This window comes from Mus musculus, chromosome 13 (assembly GCF_000001635.26).
Source record: "Mus musculus strain C57BL/6J chromosome 13, GRCm38.p6 C57BL/6J".
NCBI lineage: Eukaryota > Metazoa > Chordata > Mammalia > Rodentia > Muridae > Mus > Mus musculus.
The window spans coordinates 66791406-66803639 of record NC_000079.6 but is presented as its reverse complement, the minus strand read 5'-3'; the positions used below and the strand labels follow the sequence as shown (position 1 = coordinate 66803639).

General features: G+C 39.3%; 1 non-coding gene and 1 pseudogene across 1 annotated transcript; one reads left to right on the top strand and one right to left on the bottom strand.

Annotated features, from left to right (window-relative positions):
- Gm7896 (predicted gene 7869) lies at positions 1077–11084 on the top strand (annotated as a pseudogene).
- LOC115488271 lies at positions 9781–9850 on the bottom strand. The gene has a single exon (XR_003950795.1). It is a non-coding gene; the product is annotated as a small nucleolar RNA SNORD36 (small nucleolar RNA).

The following is a 12234-nucleotide window of genomic DNA, read 5'->3' as shown; positions in this document are numbered from 1 at the left end:
AGCACCAAGTTCCATAATTGCTTTCATCTTAGGAGGATCCCCAAGTGAAACTTAGAACAATCAATGCAATAGTGGTTTTCTGTTCTATGTGAATTGCGCCCCTTGGCAAAGTAAAGAAATTTCCCATCAGGAAGTTCCAGATTCTTGGATAACCTCCTTTCCACTTTCCTGGGGGCAGGAAAAGAGATGATGATATTATGAAAAAGAGGACTAGGGAGGCAGATGAGAGAAAAGATAGAAGCTGATTTCACATAGCACAGCAAATCCATTGCCCTAACTTTGAGCCTAGCCCTAACCATGATATTTCTTCTTTGTGTAACAGGATACTATTGACTCAGTAGAACAATCAAGAATAATGGTGGCCACCTTAGCCCTAACCCTGAGCCTAACCCTGGGACTTACCCCCAACCTCTTACCCTTTCTTAAACCTCAACCCTTATTTTCCTAACTACCCTAACCCTAATCTAACAACGCTTATCCTAATCCTTACCATAACCCTCTAATCGCCTAATCCTAATTCTAACCCTGCTTACTGTGGGGGATATTTCTTAATTAGACCTTTTGAGGTGAGAAACCCTTTCTTAATCTTGATCTTTTGAGATGTTCAGATCCACATTTAATCTAGGCTATAGTTTCTTTTGGTAATCTACATATATTTTTAAAAGCCTCTTGTTTTCTAAAATTCCTTTTTAATGTTAGTAGCCTGGGCACCCTTCCATTCCTGGGTCAGATTGATACCTACAATGCAGCTAGAGTAATGGGCTATTGAAACTACTCACCTTGATTTCAGGGAAAAGAAGGCAAGTGCTATGAAGAATGTTCAGGCAAGGTCTGAAGTCAGGATCATTGCTCACAGAGGGGAGGAGCTGGCAGCAGAATAGCCTGAGCTGGAATGGTGGATTCTTCCTCCCCAGGGCAAGCACAAATGCTAATGAGCTGAAAAGGGCTCCGGAGATCTGGAAAAGCACACATTAACATTGAGGAGGGGTAAGACTCACTGGCCAATCAAGGTCTCCAGGCAGACATGCCAGTCAGACAAAGAGGCGGGATCTTCCGGGTGACTTTCTAAAAGATCACTGTGGCTGTGCAGGCTTGAATGGTTCTCTGTGTCCTGCTCTGAGATCTGCTGTTGGGTGCATTGAGGGGACCTCAGGAAGCTCTGAGATTTAGACATGGTGAGCACAGGATCACTGCCCACAATGGGTAGGGGCAGGTGGTTGAGCAGTGGGAGATGGGGTGGTGGGTCCTTTCTGGGGCTGCATGGGAAGCATCACCCAGATGGGACCACCTGTGAGGTCTCAGGCAGTGACCTCTGAATAACTTCATTATCATAGCTTATTCTGAATCTGTCCAAAACATTTGGACCAGTTGCTTTCTTGTAGAAACATGGGTGGTTTCTTTGACTCTGCAGCACAAAACGGTCCAAACACTGTTGTCTTTTCTAGTAGACATTGAGAAGACAGATATGAAGCTAATAGGTCTGCTTCCATACGTTACTTGTTTTTGTTTTGTTTAGCTTTTAGTTTCTTTCTGTTGCAGTTTTTCATATTTCTTTGCTTTATATATTTAGAGTTTTGAAAGTTTGTGGCACAAAGACTTTTTTGGTCCAATATGTTTGCTATTTTGGATGCTTCTTGTACTTTTATAGGTATTTTCTTCTTTATTTTAGAAAATTTTATTTTTATGATTTCACTGAAAATATTTTCTAGACCTTTGAGCTGATATTCTTCTTCTATTCCAATAATTTCTACTTTTCACCTTCTCATATGTTGCAGTATTCCTGGTTATTTAATGCCAGGAAACATTTGGAATCCATATTTTTTTGACCAATTTATCATTTTTTTCCATTTCATCTTTAGTGCCTGATAGTCTCTCTTCCCTTCATGGCCCATGGGTGAACCTTGCCTCTGTGTTGTCAATGTACAGCAAATTCAATGGCCTTCTCTTAGGGACTTAGCAAATGCTTAAGTCGTTACCTGTCTCCATCACCTGCTGCTGTTGTCAGGTATGCTTTATATACATGAACCACCAGCTACAGCAGCTCTGTGCTTTGTTCCCTGTATCTGTTCTCTGCACATGCTCCCCCCACCCCCATTCTATTTCCATACCCTTGTGGCTGTCTCTCTCTCTCTGCTCTCTGTCTGTGTGCCTGTCTAAATCTCTTTTGTGCACAGCTATACCTTCCCGTATGTTTTCACTCCTTTCCCTTCGCCCAAACAACCATTTTTCCACTGTATCTATTGCATGTTTCAATTTCTCAGGACCTGCTGTGATAGGATAGCTTAGATTTCTTGGTGATATATTTTCCTGGCTATTATTCATTATATTCATTCGCTGGTGTCTAGGCCTCTATGTTTGAGGTGATTTGGTTTCTGTGTTTGTGCTGTTTGGGTGGGAGTTTTATACCTGGGTTACTGGTTGATATATGGATTTATTTATTTATTTTTGGTTTTCTGAGACAGGGTTTTTTTGTGTAGCGCTGGCTGTCCTGGAATTCACTCTTTAGACCAGGCCTTGAACTCAGAATACCGCCTGCCTTGGCCTCCCAAGTGCTGGGATCAAAGGGGTGTGCCACCACGCCCAGCTGATACCTGGATTTTCACAGTGTTGACTAAGGGTTGCCTCTATGATGGACCTGTTTGGAGGGTATGTTCTAGAGGAATGCTTACTAATGTTGGAAGCTGTAAAAAGAGGCAGGCAGAAAGAGATGATCTTAGCAACCCACAAGGAGACATAGTCAGGAGAGAGATTAAGCTGCCTTTGCTGTTTGGTAAAGTGCTAGGGACAACTGTGAAAATTACATCTGGGATAGCACATAGTGTGGTAGATCTATGGAAGCTTACCTAGTGTCCTTTCAGGCATGGCATGTGGTTGAGCAGTATGTGTCTGCCCAAGTGGGGGCTGAGACTGAAGGATGAGGCAGGAAAGGAAGGGTAGGTGGGGATTATCTGTGGTAGCTACAGGAGGCATGCACAGGGGGAGAGGAAACTTCTACTGGTATTTTGTCCAGTGGTAAGGGCAACTGATATTAGGGTCTGCAGTAACAGATAGTGAAGTAGGTCTTTGGACAAATTACCTAGTCTACTGGCAGGCATGGCTTGTGGTTGAACAGGAGTATTTTCCAATAATAATGGGCTCAGGCACAAGGGTGAGTTGTAAAGCTCAACCAATTGCGTTTTTGAGAGTGCACAAAGAACACCTGAGCAAACATCCTATGAGCAACCAGTGAAGGTACAGCAGCAGGGTCAAGCTACATCTAGATAACTAATACACCTTGCAGGGAAAAAAATGTTAGCTTAGCCATCATGGTTGTCAGATAGTTTTTGCCTCATGTTTGGTTCCTGCAGATTATGCCAGATATACAGTTTTCAAAATATTAGGTTGCTGACCTGTATGGAAATTCCCCAGCCTTGATGTAACTACAATATATATTCAGCACCTCTAGACTTGGTCTCTCATTTTGGACCTGATGCCAGGTTGACTGGTGACAGATCTTGTTACTGAGCCCATAATACAAAACCTTGTGTGTTTGCATTGCAATAAGATCCTTGGTTGTCATTGAGGTTCCTGTGACTTGGGTATAATATCTTGGTGCGTTGACTGAAACTCCAAGACCTCCAGGACTCAGAACAGAGGTGTTGAAAGGCCAGCTGTTAGAATGTGTCATTGTTGTTCTTTGTATCAATGGCTTGTCTGTCACATTTGTGTTGGTGTGTCTTGGTTTTAGTATTTTTCTTGATTATTCATAGAGGGAGATCATTCTTGTGTACTTGGAACCATGGTACAGTGGGTGCACTGGAGAGTTGTAGCCACAGGGCCTTGGAAGATGTTCCATAGTCTGGTATAGAGGATGGTGCGCCCTTGGTCTAAAGTGCTTGGAGGGTTAGAGCAGACTTGAAACCCTGCTTCATGACTCACAGCTGCCATCCTGTCTTCATCTTCTCCTCTGTACACATGTATGAATCTGCTGGGTAGCCTTTACTGACACCTTGTGACTTCCTCTCATATGTGTGGTACTTTATTATTCTGTGACTGAGAGAGAGGAAATAAGATTTTTTTCCATCCTATTGATTTAGTGACTAAATCATCATCTGGGGTTAAATCCTTCTTCCTAAGAGGACCTACACCCACTAGATTGCCCATTATAGAGAGCTCTTGGAGACCCAATCCAGGGCAAAATCAGGCTCTCCCTATCCTGTTTTACAGGGTGGAAAGGACAAAGACCTCATTTTCCCCCTCCTGATCAACCCTGTTCCCAGTCCATATGTGACTCTGTAGTTTTGGACTCAGAACTGTGATTAGAGGGAATGTTGTTCTTCATCCACTGCAACAAAGTTAACATATCTCATTAGACCAGCAGTGTTTTTTCTAGGCTTGTGGTGCAATGTACTTCTCTGTTCACCTTCCAGCTGCTTTAGCCACCTCTTTGGTAGCACTAGCCAGGGAACGAGGGGTTAAAGATACCTCACACCAGAGCAGCAAAGCCTCTGAACTCCTCATTCCACTGTATCCTACCCTGCTCTAATCTATTGACTTACCCATTTTTCCTGGCTCAGCCAAATCTCCACCTCTGTCTTGTGGTGACAGGGGCTCCTGTAATTGATATGGTTAGCACATTGGTTTTGGGCTTTTAAAATTTCCTCATTTATTATTGTCTCTATGTCATAATTGTCTTCGGTTCTCAACATTTCAGAGCTACAGACATATTAAGGAACCTCAGTTGAAGGTGTGCCCTCATCAGAATGGCTGGTTGCTATGTCTGTGAGAGATAGTGTTGATGGTATTTTGGTAAGGCTTTTCTACTGTGGGAGGCAATATTCTTAAGCAAGTGGGCCTGGGCTGGATGAGAGCTAGCTGAGCATAGGACAGGGACCAAGTAAGAGAACAAGCCAAGAAACAGTGTTTGTTCTTCATTATTTTCCTTCATATTCTAGCTCCAGTTTCTATTCTAATTTTCCAGAATGGTGGACAGTGATCTGACTGAACCATGTACAACAACCATCTACTGCCTGAGATGCTTTTGCTTGCAGGAGTCTATTCAGCAGCAGAGTAGCAAGTTAGAACAACAACAACAAAAATTGGTATAAAAAGGTGATTTTGCTGCTGGACAGAATCTATGTTCTCTTTTGGAGGAATGTGGAAAATATCAAAAATTGAGATGTCAAAGGTCAAAGAAAACTGTAGATTGAGCTTAACGGTTGTAGTCATAGAACCTGAAAGATTCCAGTGTTGGCAGTAATGCAACCAGAGGAAGTGGAGTTCACAGTATGTCCGTGGGAAATCGACTCTGTGAAAACTTTAGCTAGAGGTCATTTGTGTAACATTTTGGCCAAAAATATTTCTTATTAAGTTTTTTCTATGAGATATTGAGTAGGGAAAAGTTTAAAAATAATTGCCTGATTTGTATATTTTTATTCTATTTATATGTATTTGTTCACTTTTCCCATTTATATATGTATTCAAAATACATTCCAATTGCAACCCCCTCCCCTTTCCACATTACACAGTCCCTCATCCTTAAATCCTTTTCATCTACCCAGGGAGAGTGGGGACCACCTGAGTATCCCCCAAATATGACAAGTCAGGTCTCTGCTATTGAGGTCAGACAAGGCAGCCAAGTTAGACTGGAGAGACTAACAGCTTGGACAGACAGACAACACCTTAAGGGACATCCCCCCACTCTATTTGTTCCAGGACCCATGTGAAGACTGAAGCACATTTACTACATATATGGTGGGGCCTTGGCCCACCCTGTGTTTGCTCTTTTCTGGTGAGTCACTTTCTGAGAATCTCCTAGTGTACAGGTTAGTTGACTCGCTGGATCTTCTAATAGACTTCCTGTTCCTTTGCAGGCCCTCAATCCTTTCTCTTCCAAACGACTCCCTGAGACCTGTCCAATGATAGGCTGTGGGTCTCTGCATCTGTTTCAGTCAGGTGCTGGATGGAGACTTTCAGAGGACAGTTATGCTAAGCTACTGTCTGCAAGTATAACAAAGGATCTTCACTAATGTCAGGATACGTGCTTGCCCATGGGATGGGTTTCAAGTTGGTCAGAGTATCATTTGTCCATTCCCTCAGTCTCTGCTCCATCTTTGCACCTGCATTTCTTGTAGACAGGACCAATTTTGGGAGCAAATGTATTTGGTTCATTTACTGTGCTTAATTCTCCACTAGAGGTCCTTCCTGGTAGCAAGATGTGGCCTCTTGAGCGTCCATAACTCTCTGCCATGCATCTCAACTAAGATCACCCCCATATTATCCTTGGTGACCTCTCATTCCTGGTCTCTGGCACAACCTAAAGATTCCCCACCCTTCCATACCCCTCCCCCTCAAGCTGCAGAATTACATTCATATTCCTGATCCTCTGACCAACTCTTGTCTCTCACAACACCTGTTCCTGGCCACTCACCCTGCCCCTTACTTATTCACTCTCCCATCCAGTTCTCTCTTTCTTCCATCTGCCTCCTCTGACTGTTTTATTCCCCTTTTGAATGAGATTCAACAATGCTCATTAGGGCTTTTCTTCTTGTTTAGCTTCTTTGTTTCTATGGAATATAGTGTGGATATCCTGTACTTTATGATTAATGTTTACTTGTAAGTGAGTACATATATTCATGTCATTTTGTTTCTGGGTTACCTCACTCAGGATGATAGTTTCTACCTGTATCCATTGGCCTGGAAAATTCATGATGTCCTTGTTTTTAATAGCTTATTATTATTCCATTTTGTAAATAAACCACATTTTCTGTATACGTATTTCGGGTGAGGGACGTCTGGATTGTTTGAGTTTCTAGTTGTTACAAATAAAATGGGATATGTCTCTATTTGGGCAAGTTTTCATTGGCCATTCCCTCAGTCTCTGATCCAGCTTTGCCTCTGCATTTCTCTTTGACAGGACAAATATGTTCTTTGTGTCTACAGCGTTGTGGTTTAAACTGATTCATAATTTTCATAATTCAAAATTTTAGCAAAATTTTATTAATGTTGCAATTTAAACTGGTGTACTGCATGTTTCTGCAAGATGAATACAGAACTGCAGTTAATGTATAATTCTTTGTAGGAACTTCAGTGCAGAACTATGGGTTCTTTCTATCATTTTTGTTTCCTTGGGTGGCATTTGCAGGGGAGTTAGGGTCTTTTTTCTCAGGCACACATACATTCACCATTTGGTCTCTGTCCCTAAATCACATAAGATACAGTAGACACATTTGCTATTCAATGCTAAGCTAATTTGCAAGCCTGGTGGTTTTATGTTTTTAATTTTATTATTTTGGATTTTGTTGTTCGAGATAAAATTTCTCTGTGAAATCCTTTTTGTCCTATTAGTAGGTATAGATACCACATCAGCCACCTATCATGTTTTTGTACAATAAGCATATGCTTCTGTGCAGTTCTTTATCCACATCTTCAATTTTGAAATTTGACTAAATATATAGGTTATATTCTATTTTCCAGGATGACATATGCTCATGACATCAATACTACCTGAGGCTTCAGAGTCATTGAATTCTGGGTATATGATGATCTGCCTAACTCTTTTGTTTGTTCTTTGATTTTTGAGTAAATGTAATTATTTTTCTGTGTGCATGAATATGAATATTATGTGTGCATCATTTTTACTGTTGTCAGTAGGTGGTATCAAAACTCCTGATCTTGAAGTAATCGGTACTTGTTGGTCCCCATAAATGCTAAATATTGACCACAATTATGTATAAGACCAGCAAGAGCTTTCCACAGCTGAGCTATCTCTCCTGCCCTATGTTGCATATTTGTGATCAACATTTATACTACTAGTATTCTAATTGGTCCATTTGTAACTCTTTAAAAATTCATTCTCTTTTAGCAAAATTTTATTAATGTTGCAATTTAAACTGGTGTACCTCATGTTTCTGCAAGATGAATAAAGAACTGCAGTTAATGTATAATTCTTTGTAGGAACTTCAGTGCAGAACTATGGGTTCTTTCTCCTATGTTGCATATTTATGATCAACATTTATACTACTAGTATTTTAATTGGTCCATTTGTAACTCTCTAAAAATTCATTCTCTTTTAGCAAAATTTTATTAATGTTGCAATTTAAACTGGTGTACCTCATGTTTCTGCAAGATGAATACAGAACTGCAGTTAATGTATAATTCTTTGTAGGAACTTCAGTGCAGAACTATGGGTTCTTTCTATCATTTCTGTTTCCTTGGGTGCTATTTGCAGGGGGAGTGAGAGTCTTAATGTGTAACTTTTGCTGTCCTGGAATTGGTTGCATAGATGATGCAGGCCTCCAGCTTGAGGAAATACACCTTCCTGTGCCTCTGATTAAAGTCATGAGCAAATACCTCCATCTTGTCCAATATTTTTGTAGTTAGTAATTGTTCGTACAGCTTCTCAGATGTGGGCTTGGTACTGTTGATCTGTATCCCCTTGCAATCTCCCTCTCAATTGGCATTTCCCTTGCAAGGCTATATCCTAGGCAAAAGGTTCAACAGAAACATAGGTAAACATTATAATTCAATTTCCTTCTAAAAAGACATGGTGATTAGAATACAACTTCTGTGTCAGGTAATAAGGAGTGATGTTAGTATCATGCTTTGATTTGTACACATTTCTGGGATATTTTAGGATGCAGTGACTTTTGATGATGTGCATGTGAACTTCACTAAAGAAGAGTGGAATTTGCTGGAACCTTCCCAGATGAATCTGTACAAAGACGTGATGTTGGAGACCTACTGGAACCTTACTTCTATAGGTAAGACTGTGAATTTTCTTTTGCTTTTCAAATTAAGGGAACAAATGTGTTTTGGTTATTGATGATCTTCTGTTATTTAAATTGAGAATAGTAAGATTGAGGTGAATAAATCAGGTTCACAGCTGTGAAAAATTTACAGTAACTTCAATTATTCGTAATTTCTAATAACATATCATTCATTTTCTGTTGCTGTATTTTAGGCTACAAATGGGAAGGCCATCATATTGAAGAACCATGTCAAAGTTCTCAAAGACATACAAGGTAATTTTCATGTTCAAGCTGATACAAATATGTTTGTGAAGAAATTGTTATAAGTTCTGGAAGTTCTAAAGAAAAGCAAGAGTGTCAAATATCAGTCCATTACCTGTAGCTATGATTATGATATTCTCAAAAGTGCGTGTATATCAGAGTCTATTATGTGATTTGTGGTTCCAAGGCATTCCTCTAAGAATGGAAACAAGGAAACAATGCCTTAAGAGATCCCTTTATTTGATTTGTAGCTCCATTAAACCTATGCTATGGAACTACCACTCTGTATAGTCTCATAATATTTAAATGTTGCACATTGAATAGTGATGTGTATATATATATTCCAAGGTAAAGTTGGTGATACTTATATTCTTCCAGACTCATTTTATTGAGAGGTCAGTTTATGAGAGTCAAGACTGTTGAGTGGAGAAACCTTAATCCATATATAGCATGTCTACAAGGAACAAAATGTCAACTGTTGTGAATGCAATGTGGAAAACTTTCATTTGTTCTTCTTTTAATGGGTATATCAAGTGTCAAATGGGCAAAACCATGAGAGTCTATGAACATTGAAAAGAGCAACAAACATCTTTCCAGAACAATGAGAAGATATGTAGTTTTCTGACTTTGTTAGACTTTCTGAACATGATAGGAGTTTTTGATGAATTGGTTTTCTGACTTTACTGAGAATATCTTCAAAATCACACTGAGGAAAAAATGTGGAATTTCATCTGTTTGTCCTGCTTCACAGTGCTAATATGCTGTGATTCACACTACAGGGAAATTATGAATGCAATCAGTTATAAAAAGCTCTGCATTGTTTCATTGTTCTTCAGGTACAGGAAATACATCATATAGAAATCTCATATAGAAAAAGGTTGTTACATATATATATATATAAGCCATGTTATAAATGCTTTTACCATCACAGGTGTTATCAAAGAGGCAAAACAACCCATAGAGAGGGAGAACACCATGAACATGCAAAGTGATAAAAGCTTGAGAACTGATAATTCTTTATTATTAGACCAACTTGTAAAATTAATTAATATAGATAAAACGATCGATAAAGGTAATGAGTGTGTCAAAGCTTTCACATGTGCCAATTATCATTCCAGGCATGTAAGAAGTCATAGGTGGAAGAAACTCTATGAATGTAATCAATGTGGTAAAGCCTTTGCAAGACCCAGTCATCTCTACTGTCATAAAAGAACCCATACTGGAGAGAAACCTTATGAATGTAATCAATGTGATAAAGCCTTTTCCTCTCACAGTAGTCTCAGATATCACAAAAAAAACCATACTGGAGAGAAACCTTATGAATGTAATCAATGTGGTAAAGCCTTTTCATGTCACAATAGTCTCAGATATCATAAAAGAAACCATATTGGAGAGAAACCTTATGAATGTAATCAATGTGGTAAAGCCTTTGCAAGACCTGTTTATCTCCAACATCATAAAAGAACCCATACTGGAGAGAAACCTTATGAATGTAATCAATGTGGTAAAGCCTTTTCCTGTCACAATAGTCTCACATATCATAAAAGAACCCATACTGGAGAAAAACCTTATAAATGTAATCAATGTGGTAAAGCGTTTGCAAGACCTGCTTATCTCCAACATCATAAAAGAACCCATACTGGAGAGAAACCTTATAAATGTAATCAGTGTGGTAAAGCCTTTGCAAGACCCGCTCATCTCCACCGTCATAAAAGAACCCATACTGGAGAGAAACCTTATGAATGTAATCCATGTGGTAAAGCCTTTTCCTGTCACAATAGTCTCATATATCATAAAAGAACCCATACTGGAGAAAAACCTTATGAATGTAATCAATGTGGTAAAGCCTTTGCAAGACCCGCTCATCTCCACCGTCATAAAAGAACCCATACTGGAGAAAAACCTTATGAATGTAATCAATGTGGTAAAGCCTTTTCCTGTCACAGTGGTCTCAGATATCATAAAAGAACCCATACTGGAGAAAAACCTTATGAATGTAATCAATGTGGTAAAGCCTTTGCTACATCCAGTCATCTCCAATATCATAAAAGAACCCATACTGGAGAGAAACCTTATGAATGTAATCAGTGTGGTAAAGCCCTTGCTACATCCACTCATCTCCAATGTCATAAAAGAACCCATACTGGAGAGTAATCTTAGGATAATTATCAATGTGGAAAGACTCTTCACAAGGGAAAAGTCAAAAAAGACAAAAAAACACATAGTGGAGAGAAATCTTAATGTAACCAATGTGGTAAAAGCCTTTTCACAAAGTAATTATATCAAAAAGATAAAAGAACCAAACCATTTTGGAGAGAAACCTTATGAATGTAAGCAACGTGGTAATGAAGTCTTTGCATGTTCCACTAGTCTCCAAAAATAAAAGATCCCATTCGGGAAAGAAACCTCATGAACATAATCAATGTGGTAAAGACTTCGCAACTTTGTAATCTCCATTATTTTAAAAGTACACATACAGGAGAGAAACCTTATGAATGTAATCAGTGTTGTAAAGCATTTCAAGTCACAGTCATCTGCAATGACATAAAATATCACATACAAGAGAGAAACCTCATGAATGTTGTCAATGCAATAAAGCCTTTGCATGTCATAATTCTTCCCACGTACACAAAATACACCACACTGGGGAGAACCCTCATTATTGTAATCACTGTGGTAAAAACATTGGCAATTTACTCTCATCTGCAACTACTTAAATGAACACATTCAAAAAGGTAACTGTTTCCTTTTTCCAGAGTACTAATCCCTTGTGTGACACAGTCATCACCCCATACATAAAAGAACACATATGGCAGAAAAACTGCATGAATATAATGAATAAGGTAAACCCTTTTGAGGCCACAGTCATCTCCAAATACACAGAAAAACTGTGCAGGAGAGAAACCTTATGAATGTAATTGATGTGAGAAAACATTTACATATCACAGTCATTTCCAAGTACATAAATGAGCACATAGTTGAGAGAAGCCCTGTGATCGTGATAAAAGTGTTAAAGCCTTTGCGTGTCACTGTACTCTCCAAATACTTAAAGGAACACACGTTTTAGAGAAACCTTACAAATGCAATGAGTGTGGAAAAGTCTATGCATATCACTATAGTCCCCAAAGACATAAAAGAACACATAATGTAGAGAAATATTTTGAGTAGGCTCTCCCAGCCTGAAGCAGGCTGATCCAGACTTTGACCTTGCTGCCACTGAGAATTAGACCACCTTGGGTGGAGC